We start from the raw sequence: 10,317 nt of genomic DNA on the forward strand, positions 1-10,317 counted from the left end.
CCTGGTTTAGTCCTGGTTTAGTCCTGGTTTAGTCCTGGTTTAGTCCCGGTTTAGTTCTGGTTCAGTCCTGGTTTAGTCCTGGTTTTAGACCTGGTTTAGTCCTGGTTTAGTCCTGGTTCAGTCCTGGTTTAGTTCTGGTTTAGTCCTGGTTTAGTCCTGGTTCAGTTCTGGTTTAGTCCTGGTTCAGTCCTGGTTTAGTCCTGGTTTTAGTCCTGGTTTAGTTCTGGTTTAGTCCTGGTTTAGTCCTGGTTCAGTTCTGGTTTAGTCCTGGTTCAGTCCTGGTTTAGTCCTGGTTTAGTCCTGGTTCAGTCCTGGTTCAGTCCTGGTTTAGTCCTGGTTTAGTTCTGGTTTAGTCCTGGTTTAGTCCTGGTTTAGTCCTGGTTCAGTCCTGGTTTAGTTCTGGTTTAGTCCTGGTTTAGTCCTGGTTCAGTCCTGGTTCAGTCCTGGTTTAGTCCTGGTTTAGTCCTGGTATAGATCTGGTTTAGTCCTGGGGTTTTGACCTTCTCTTTCTGTTACATCATCACTTTCATGCTGCCTTCTGATTGGTCGCCGCGGGTCACATGACCAAACACGACCTGGGGCTCTGGGGTCAGAGGTCGCGGTCGATTCGGTGACGTAAACGTTCAGCTCAAACCTTTTCCACCGTCTGCTCGTCTCCATGGAGATGTTATTGCCATGCCTGGAATGTCCCGCAGTGTGGCATTAAACATGTACATATAACTAGATTAAACATATGTACATATATATCTGTCTCCATGACGACCGCAGCTGCTGTCAGTCAATCATATTCAGTCACATATTAAAAGGCCATAAATAGTCAAAAACAAGTCATATTTTTCTGTCAATTTATGTGAATGATTTTTTTATTTATTTTGGTTTTAATACGGAAACAATCAGCAGGTCAGAGAGAGTCAGAGGTCAGATCTGTGGAGAGGCGAGCTCGCTGACAGTCACAGGAACAGTGTTTGGGAGATATTTTTATAATTCAAAACATTTGTAATTGAATAAATGTCACATAGAACTAGAGCCCGACCGATACGGATTTTGTTGTGGCCGATATGAAACCGATAAAACTGCTGATATATTTAGTGATGTAAAAATTCACTGTAAATGTTGGAATTGTTTAAAAAACTTCGGTCTGTCTCTGGTGGATTTTAAATTGGGTTTATTTAGGAAACATTTATTGTTCTTCTGCCTTTTTACGTCAGATTTACAGACAGTCGGACTGACATTTTTACATCACATTCTAGACATTAGTGACGGGGATTCAGTTCTTTTTACAGAAACTCTTTTGTTTTGTTGCAAACAGGACTAAACCAGAACTGAACCAGGTCTAAACCAGGTCTAAACAAGGACTGAGTGTCGGGACTCGGTCTCCGTCTCTCGAGCCCAAGATTAGTCCTGGTTTATTTATTTTATGCTGAACTACAGACAAACATGGAAGTTTTTTTATCCTATGCACATGCAGATTTCTGAAAGTTTCGTTTTGAGCCGTTGTCAAACTCCCACGAGTCTGAACGCGACGGGAAGAGAAAAAAAGTGAGAGAAAGAGAAAACACGACTCCCAATCCCAATAAGGAGCCAGCTCCCGACGTTCGCTTCAAAGAGCCGGATCTAAGAGCCGCTTCGTTCACGACCGACCGTCACTACAAGCTAATAAAGAAACTACCGCTCTTAGCCTTTAGCCGTAAAAATTAAATATATGTGTAAATGTTGATCATTCACACGTCTGTTCACAGCTCATTTACATCAGTGCAGCTCCAGGAACAAATATACGACCAATATATTCACTTTACAATAGACCAATAGAAAACAGACTGTTTATGTGAGAGAGACACAGCAGATCATCAATAACAAATAACCAAAACCAGCTTCAAAGTCGACATATTTCCAACACTCAGCCTCACACAGGCTCCTCCCACATCACAAGTCTGAACTAATAAATGTCCTTTTAATACAGACAAAAAGAATAAAAAGAAAATAATCTCAGTGTCTGTGTCTGTGTGTGTGAGTGTAAACAAACACACGTGACTCTGTGGTGTGTTCAGGGACAGTACGACACACGGACAAATGACTCTACAGGTAAATCCTGATGTGGAGTCACATATTTGGACATTTATCTGTCTGTAAATTGGATTAAATGAACAGAATGTAGAGAGTCTGAGATTTATAACGACGTATAACCTGCCCACGTGAAATATCGGCTCCTATCAGCAAACATATCGGCCGATAATATCGACCAACTGATATATCGGCCGGGCTTTACATAGAACAGTTTAATGCCACTGCGGAACATTCCAGCACACACAGACTCAGATCCTTTGGCTCTTTCAGCCTCTAAAATCTGAAGTGTCTTGCCCAAAGACACAGAAACAGAAAGTATTTCACGGATGAGTTTTAGTCCTGGTTTATTTCTAATTTCACATTTGTAATTTCTAATTCGGTCCAGGTGTAGTCCTGGTTTAGTCCTAGTCCAGTCCTAGTTTAGTTCTGGCTCAGACTGGTTTATAGTCCTGGTTTAGTCTGATCCAGTCCAGGTTTAGCCTTGGTTCAGATCTGGTTTAGTCCTGGTTTACACATGGTTTAGATCTGTTTTAGTCCTGGTTTAGTCCTGGTTTAGTCCTGGTTTAGTCCTGGTTTATCTCATCATAAACAAACAGTATAAAACATAAACACTGTTCCACATTTTCACATTTCCAAATGGAAGAGGATTTACAGTGAAGTCAGAGCTCAGACTCAAACGTGACGAACGAGATGAGAAATGAAACGTGACCCAGATCTTCTCCTCTGACGGATCAACCAGAGACTCACCCTGAACACGAACATCAACACGAACACGAAGACGAACACAAAGACGCCTTTCAAGACTCCACGTCACTGTTCTGATTCATATTCTAATATTTCCTGGTCACAGTCAGAGCTGGACTTGTGTTTGTTTCATTCACATGTTTGAGTAAATCTTTATTATTCGTCTGTTTCCATCTGTAAATCTCCAAACGCTCTCCTCCGTGCTCCATTTATTCTCTTGAGTTTCAATTAAGAACAAAAAACAATCAAATTATGTCATTTTTTTGTTTTAGTGTCAAACAAAAAAACAGATTTCGACCTCTGTTTCCAATATTTAATTTAAAGTTTATTTCAAATCACACCAATTAAAAAACAGTGTCGGTGTTTGTTTTAATGTTGATATTTTATTCTCTGGTTTATGTGAAGTTCTTCTTCAGTTCTGTGTGTGAATCCAGAGTCACTGAACAAAGGAGAGTTTATCTCTGCTTCCTGTTTCTCCTCGTGGATCAACAAAGACTTTCTAAGACGTGAAAATAAACGCGTCGCTGTAAAAGAAGAAACATGTTTGTTCATAAAATGAGCTCATTACAGCTTCTTCCAGCTCTGCATCAGTGTCCAGTCCTGAGGCTCGGGCTGCGTTTCCACATGTCCAGGTTTGTCGAGAAACAAATATTTCCCTCCCTCAGTTTTTCAAAACAACATCGTGCAGCATCGTTTTCAAAAAAGTTTTCGTTTGCATCGACCTGCATAAATCCTCCATCGAGCTCCGTCTGAACGACACCTGGACCAGATTCAAACCTGTAGATTTTATTTCATGACAGTTGTAAGTTTTACTCACAAATCTGTTTAAAATGGTGCATTAGTGAGCGGCTCGCCTCTCCACAGATCTGATACAGCCTCATGTGTCTCTGCTCATGGATGTGATCAAGTTAAACTCTGGTCACACTTTTGTCACATCAGCTCCTAAAACTCTGTTTATCATTTTACACACAAGCAAACTGGAGTTTTACAGAATCTCCAGTCTAGAACGAGTTTTTACAAAGATTTGGTTTTCAGAGAAGAATTTGCCGTTTGTGTGAAAAAGACGGAACAAAAACGAAGGAAATGTGTCAGTTTTTAAAAATACTCGTGTTTGTGTAAACGAGGACTCAGGTTCGTCTTAATTCTATTTTGCTTCATGTTTGGCAGAAATTTCCACGTGTCTTTTTCTGGAAACACGTCTGAGCTCTGATGAGTTTGTGGATCTGGAGGTAAAACATCCACAGATACAAACTGATGATACAAACACTAAAAACACTGAACAGCAACAACCGGAGCAAATAAACCACAGAATAAAATATCAACATTAAAATCAGCACTGAGACTGTTTTTTAATTGGTGTGATTTGACATAAACTTTAAATTAAATATTGAAAATAAATTGAAATCAGTTTTTTGTTTGACACTAAAACAGAAAAATGAAATAAACAGTTTTCCCGTTTCATAGTTTTTTGTTCTTCATTTGTTCATTCAACAGAACAAACGATACTTGGACCTTCCACCTTGTGATGTCATGAAGTGGTCGTTTTCACGTGAACAGTTTGATGAGATCAGCAACTCCAGGTCTGAAATGATCCAGGTGATTCTAGTGAAGGTGTGTGGAGTTTAAAAACACAGTGGAGCACTTCCTGTTTCACCACATGATGTCGTGTCGTAGATCTCCACACCGGTTTTGGTCTCCAGACCGGTTTTTTGTGGTCTTAGTCTTGTCTCACACTTGATGAGTTTGGACTCGGTCTTGTCTTGTTGTTCTCGGCCTTTAAGTCTTGGTCTTCTCTTGGTCTTGTCTTGGTCTCGATCTTTAAAAGTATCAGTCTCGTCTTAGTCTCGGCTTTTAAAAGTGTCAGTCTTGTCTCGGTCTTGTTTCGGCCTTTAAAAGTCTCGGTCTTGTCTTGGTCTCAGCCTTTAAAAATCTCGGTCTTGTCTCGGTCTCGACCCTCTGAGGTCTTGGTCTTGTCTCGGTCTTGACCCTCTGAGGTCTTGGTCTTGTCTCGGTCTCGACCCTCTGAGGTCTTGGTCTTGTCTCGGTTTTGTCTCGGTCTCGACCCTCTGAGGTCTCGGTCTTGTCTCGGTTTTGTCTCGGTCTCGACCCTCTGAGGTCTTGGTCTTGTCTCGGTCTCGAAACCCTGTGTACTTGGACTTGGACTTGGACTTGGTCTGGATTATTTCCGCCTTGACTCCAACACTAACATGATGACATCACGAGGTGGAGGTGGAGTGTTGTTGTGAGTCAAACGTGAATGAAACAAAAACACGAGTCCAGGTTTGTTTTTGTGACGAGGAAACGACATCAGAACCCGGAGCAGAAAACGTACAAAAAAAAAAAAAAAAAGCGCAATACGGAACCTTTCCATCGTTCGCCCCCGCGCAGGTGTCCCGGGTCCGCGTGTCCTCTGTCCCCGGGGCTCGGTGCTCCTCCGGCGGCCTCACAGTCACGTCCCCCCGGCGGCGCGTCCTTCGTTCCTCCGCGGCGCTTCCACAACAACGCGCCGTTTTTCCGCCGTTTAGCCGCGAAAGGCGCGTCCTGCCCGGTCACAGCGCGCGCTTTGTCCCGCCGCTTCTTCCGCTGCACATCACCTTTTCATGCGCCTTTTCTCTCCGCTCTGCGCCCGACGCCATTGGAGCCTCCCCGGGCCCATCCCCCCGCCCCCTCCCCGCATCCTCCGCATCCTCCAGACCGAGTCAAACCGAGCCAAACCCAACCAAACCGAACCACGAGCGTCACATTTACGGCGGATTAAATAATTCAAGCGGATTATCTGACGCTTTAATCTGCGCCAAAACTGGAAAAGCGCAAAGACGTAATGACGCTAATTGGACAAACGGGTGCGTGGACGCGACAGGAGCCGCGCCGAGCCGAACCGGGCCAAAGAACCGAGTCTAACGATGGAAAGAGGGAAAGAATAAAGGATGAAGAGATGAACCGAGGAGGGATAAAGGGGTAAAAAGAGAAAAAAAGGTCCGGGGCCTTACCTCATGACTGATGCGCGAGCGAGTCCTGACTGAGGGGCGCGCGCCGCTGCGGAGGGAGGGGCGCGCGCGTGCACCCAGACACCAGGAGCACGCACGCGCACTGCGATACTGGGTCACGGACAGAGGAGGAGGACGGGAGGGCATCTGATGTACACGGGAAGAGGGAGGGAGGGCATCTGATGTACACGGGAGGAGGGAGGGAGGGCATCTGACACATTGGGGGAGGGCATCTGACATAAAAGGATGCAGGAGGACAATGGGAGGGCATCTGACACGAAGACTCATGAATATTTATAGTTGAACCTATTTATTTATTTATTGTTTTTTTACCTTTGATGTATTTATGTATTATTATGTTATATTATTTTTAAATATGTTTTATTATTTTTTAATGTATTTATATTTTGTATTTTTTTTGTTTATCTGTGTTTTTATGTTTAATTTATTGTACAGTTGTTGTTGTTGTTTTTTTCATTTGAAGTATTTATTTATTTAGTTTTATTTAGTTTTTATTTATTTGTGCAATTTGTTTATTTATTATACTTTTATTTTATTATCATTTATTTATTTGTGCATTTATTTTTATTTTATTTTAGTTTTAGTTTTTGTTTTTGTTTTTCCCAGGCTTCAGTGTGACCCGGATCTGTCTCAGTCCTGGATCATTTCTCGTTTTTTTTTATTTTTATTTATTTATTTATTTTTATTATTATTATTATTATTATTATTATTATTATTATTATTATTATTATTATTATTATTATTATTATTATTTTTATTATTTATTTATTTTTCTTGTTAATATTTTGTGTTATGTTGCAGTACTGATTTTGTCCACAGGATGGCGCTGTGTGACCGCGTTTCCTCCGTTACGGTCCTCGGAGCGAATGAGAGTTTGGGACACGGACAGTTTTATTTATTTAGTTGTTTGTTTGTTTTTAATTTATTTTAAAATTACACGATCATCTCTTTATTCACATTTAAAACAACCAAAGCTAAAGTGTTAGAAGTGTTAAAATTGACTCTCACAGAATCAGTTTAACATTTTCTCAGTGTTTATCTGAGTTCAATCTGTTCTAGAGTTAATTTACCATTTTTTGTAAATGTTCATGAAGTGTGTGAATGTTAACTCAACAACACACAGAGGGGTTTTATTTTTACACTTTATTTGAGTTAATTTAAGATGAAATTTGGATCATTTCAGTCCTGGAATTTCTGCATCAGTCTCTACTGAACTGAAGGGAAAAGGAGCTGTTCACTTGAAAACTACCACTTCATGACATCACAAGGTGGAACAGATGTAAACAAACGAATAATAAAGATTTACTCAAACACAAAACACAACTGCAGCTCTGAGTGTGACGAGGAAACAACATCAGAACATGATTAAAGCAGTAAAGAAGTAAAAGGAGTCTGCGGTGAAAAGGAGGAGTTTGGCGACATCTGCTGGACAAACCGGGAACTTCTACATTTGACTGAATCCAAACCTCAGAAAGAAAATAAATACTTTATTATCCCGAAGGAAATTCATGAATAAATAATGTAATTAAATTGAGTAATAGTAATAATCAGTGTTGGGAAGTTTACTGTTAAAATGTAATCCCCTACAGATTACAGATTACATACACCAAAATGTAGTTTGTAACGTAATTCATTAAATTACTTAAAGTGAGTAATGTAATCTGATTACTTTGGATTACTTGATTTGCTGTAGAGAAACAAAAACGAGGAAATCGTAACATAAGATGTTTTGTCTGATAAAAGAAACTGAAAGGACCGAGTCTTTAGTTAAAAGTATTAAAAATATTATTGATAGAAGAAGAGAGACACAGTCCACACAGCATCTTGTTTTAATCCAGTTTTAGTCCTGGTATAGTCCTGGTTTAGATCTGGTTTAGACCTGGTTTAGTCCTGGTTTAGATCTGGTTTAGTCCTGGTTTAGTCCTGGTTTAGATCTGGTTTAGTCCTGGTTTAGATCTGGTTTAGTCCTGGTTTAGACCTGGTGTAGTCCTGGTTTACATCTGGTTTAGTCCTGGTTTAGACCTGGTTTAGTCCAGGTTTAGACCTGGTTTAGTCCTGGTTTAGTCCTGGTTTAGATCTGGTTTAGTCCTGGTATAGTCCTGGTTTAGATCTGGTTTAGACCTGGTTTAGTCCTGGTTTTAGTCCTTGTTTTAGTCCTGGTTTAGTCCTGGTTTAGTCCTGGTTTAGATCTGGTTTAGACCTGGTTTAGTCCTGGTTTTAGTCCTGGTTTTAGTCCTGGTTTAGTCCTGGTTTAGTCCTGGTTTAGATCTGGTTTAGACCTGGTTTAGTCCAGGTTTTAGTCCTGGTATAGTCCTGGTTTAGTCCAGATTTAGTCCTGGTTTAGATCTGGTTTAGTCCAGGTTTAGTCCTGGTTTAGTCCTGGTTTAGATCTGGATTAGTCCTGGTTTAGTCCTGGTTTTAGTCCTGGTTTAGCCCAAAATGTGAAACCAGGAAAATCCCGCCGTTTAATCCATTCATTTCAACAAAGTAACTGTAATCCAATTCCCACTCACTGAAACAGTAACTGTAACTGAATACAGTTACTCATCATTTGTACTCTGATTACTCTGGTACATGTAATCTGTTACTCCACAACACTGCTAATAATAACAAAACTGACTCCTGTGAGTTTGAATCATGTTTCTTTGTCAGAATCAGAGCTGCAGTTGTGTTTTGTTTCATTCACATGTTTGAGTCACTGTTTATTGTTTGTCTGTCTGCATCTGCAAAGCTCCAAACGCTCTGTTCCACCTTGTGATGTCATGAAGTGGTAGTTTTAAAGTACTTTTAAAGACTGTCTTGTGCCTTTTGCTCGTTTTATCATTTGCACTGGACCCATAAGAATCTGTCATAAAGTGCAGCTTGTTACATCTGCGCTTTACGCCTCATTTGCACTGAAGCGCTAATCTGATTCATGAGCTGGTTTCACTTTGTGGAAACCGTGTGATCTCGCAGCATTAGGATTCGTTCACTCGACAGTAGACGGGACTTTTTTTAGTTGAACCAGTCGCTGCTGTTTGGTCGTGACGTTTGTAAAGCTCCAAATCCCGTAGGAAGAAGAACAATAACGTCTTTCCTCTTGATAAAATTCACCAAACATTCTCTTTGTTCCGGCTTTAAATCCTCGATCTCGGGAATCGTCGCCAACACAGAACGTCTGACTCTTCTCTGATTGGCTGGAGCCCGAATTCGCACTTTCGGGGTTTTTACGAATCGTCTGGTTTATTCTGATTCCTGATCTAGTCCCTGGAGAGAAATGAAATTGAACAGAAGCACTAGGGGGCGCCAGACTGGATACTGAAGCTCAGCTGTGATGCCCAGAACTGTCCGAGCCCCTGACCTGAGTGACCTGAGTGACCTGAGTGACCTGTATGTGTGTGTTTTTATGCTGTGACTGCAAACAGAACAGGGGGATAAATAAAGTTTTCTAATCAAATCTAATATTTTATGATTTTACCTCATGCATGGACAAAAGCTGCATTGTTTTTTTTTGTTCGGCAGCTTCACTTTTTCATGAGTCAGAACAGAAACTCTTCAGTCTGAGCAGCTCGTCACAACAATGAGATTTACTGTTTTTATCTAAAAAATAAAATATAACTCATATTCTGCAGAACTGAGTTAAACATTTTGGCTCCACAATATTTTCTGTTTCTCATGTGGCCCCAGAGAAAAAAATAACGAGCACATGTGAAACTGGTACGTGAGGAGTGTGGAGTTTAAAAACACAGTGGAGTCAGAATAAATGTGCAGAGTTTGTGAGTTAAACAAGTGAGAATGAAAAAAAAACCAACTCCAGCTCTGTGTGTGTGACGAGGAAACGATATTAAAACAGAACAGAAAAAGAGAATCTGGGTCCTTTAAGAATTTGGATTTGTGAATCTTTTATTTATTTATTTATTTAGTTAGATATGTAGTTATTTATTTATTTACTTATTTATTTACATATTTATTTACTTATTTATTTATATACTTATTTATTTACCCATTTATTTACTTATTTATTTACTCATTCATTTACTTGTTTATTTATTTATTTACTTATTTATTTGTGAAATGTGAAATTATTTTTTATTTACTTTTTTTTTATTTACTTACTTATTTATGTACTCATTTATTTATTTATTTATTTACACATTTATATACTTATTTATTTATTTACTTATTTATTTACTCATTTATTTATTTAGTTAGTTAGTTAGTTAGATATGTGGTTATTTATTTATTTACTTATTTATTTATTTACTCATTTATTTATTTATTTATTTACTCATTTATTTACTTATTTATTTATTTACTTATTTATTTACTCATTTATTTATTTATTTATTTACTTATTTATTTACTCATTTATTTACTTATTTATTTATTTATTTACTTATTTATTTACTCATTCATTTACTTGTTTATTTATTTATTTACTTATTTATTTACTCATTTATTTTATTTATTTATTTACTTTATTTCATTTACTTATTATTTTTACTTATTTATTTACTCACTT

The sequence above is a fragment of the Boleophthalmus pectinirostris genome, unplaced genomic scaffold (genome assembly GCF_026225935.1).
Source record: "Boleophthalmus pectinirostris isolate CB_2022bp ecotype Guang Dong unplaced genomic scaffold, ASM2622593v1 HiC_scaffold_7, whole genome shotgun sequence".
NCBI classification, from domain to species: Eukaryota; Metazoa; Chordata; class Actinopteri; order Gobiiformes; family Gobiidae; genus Boleophthalmus; species Boleophthalmus pectinirostris.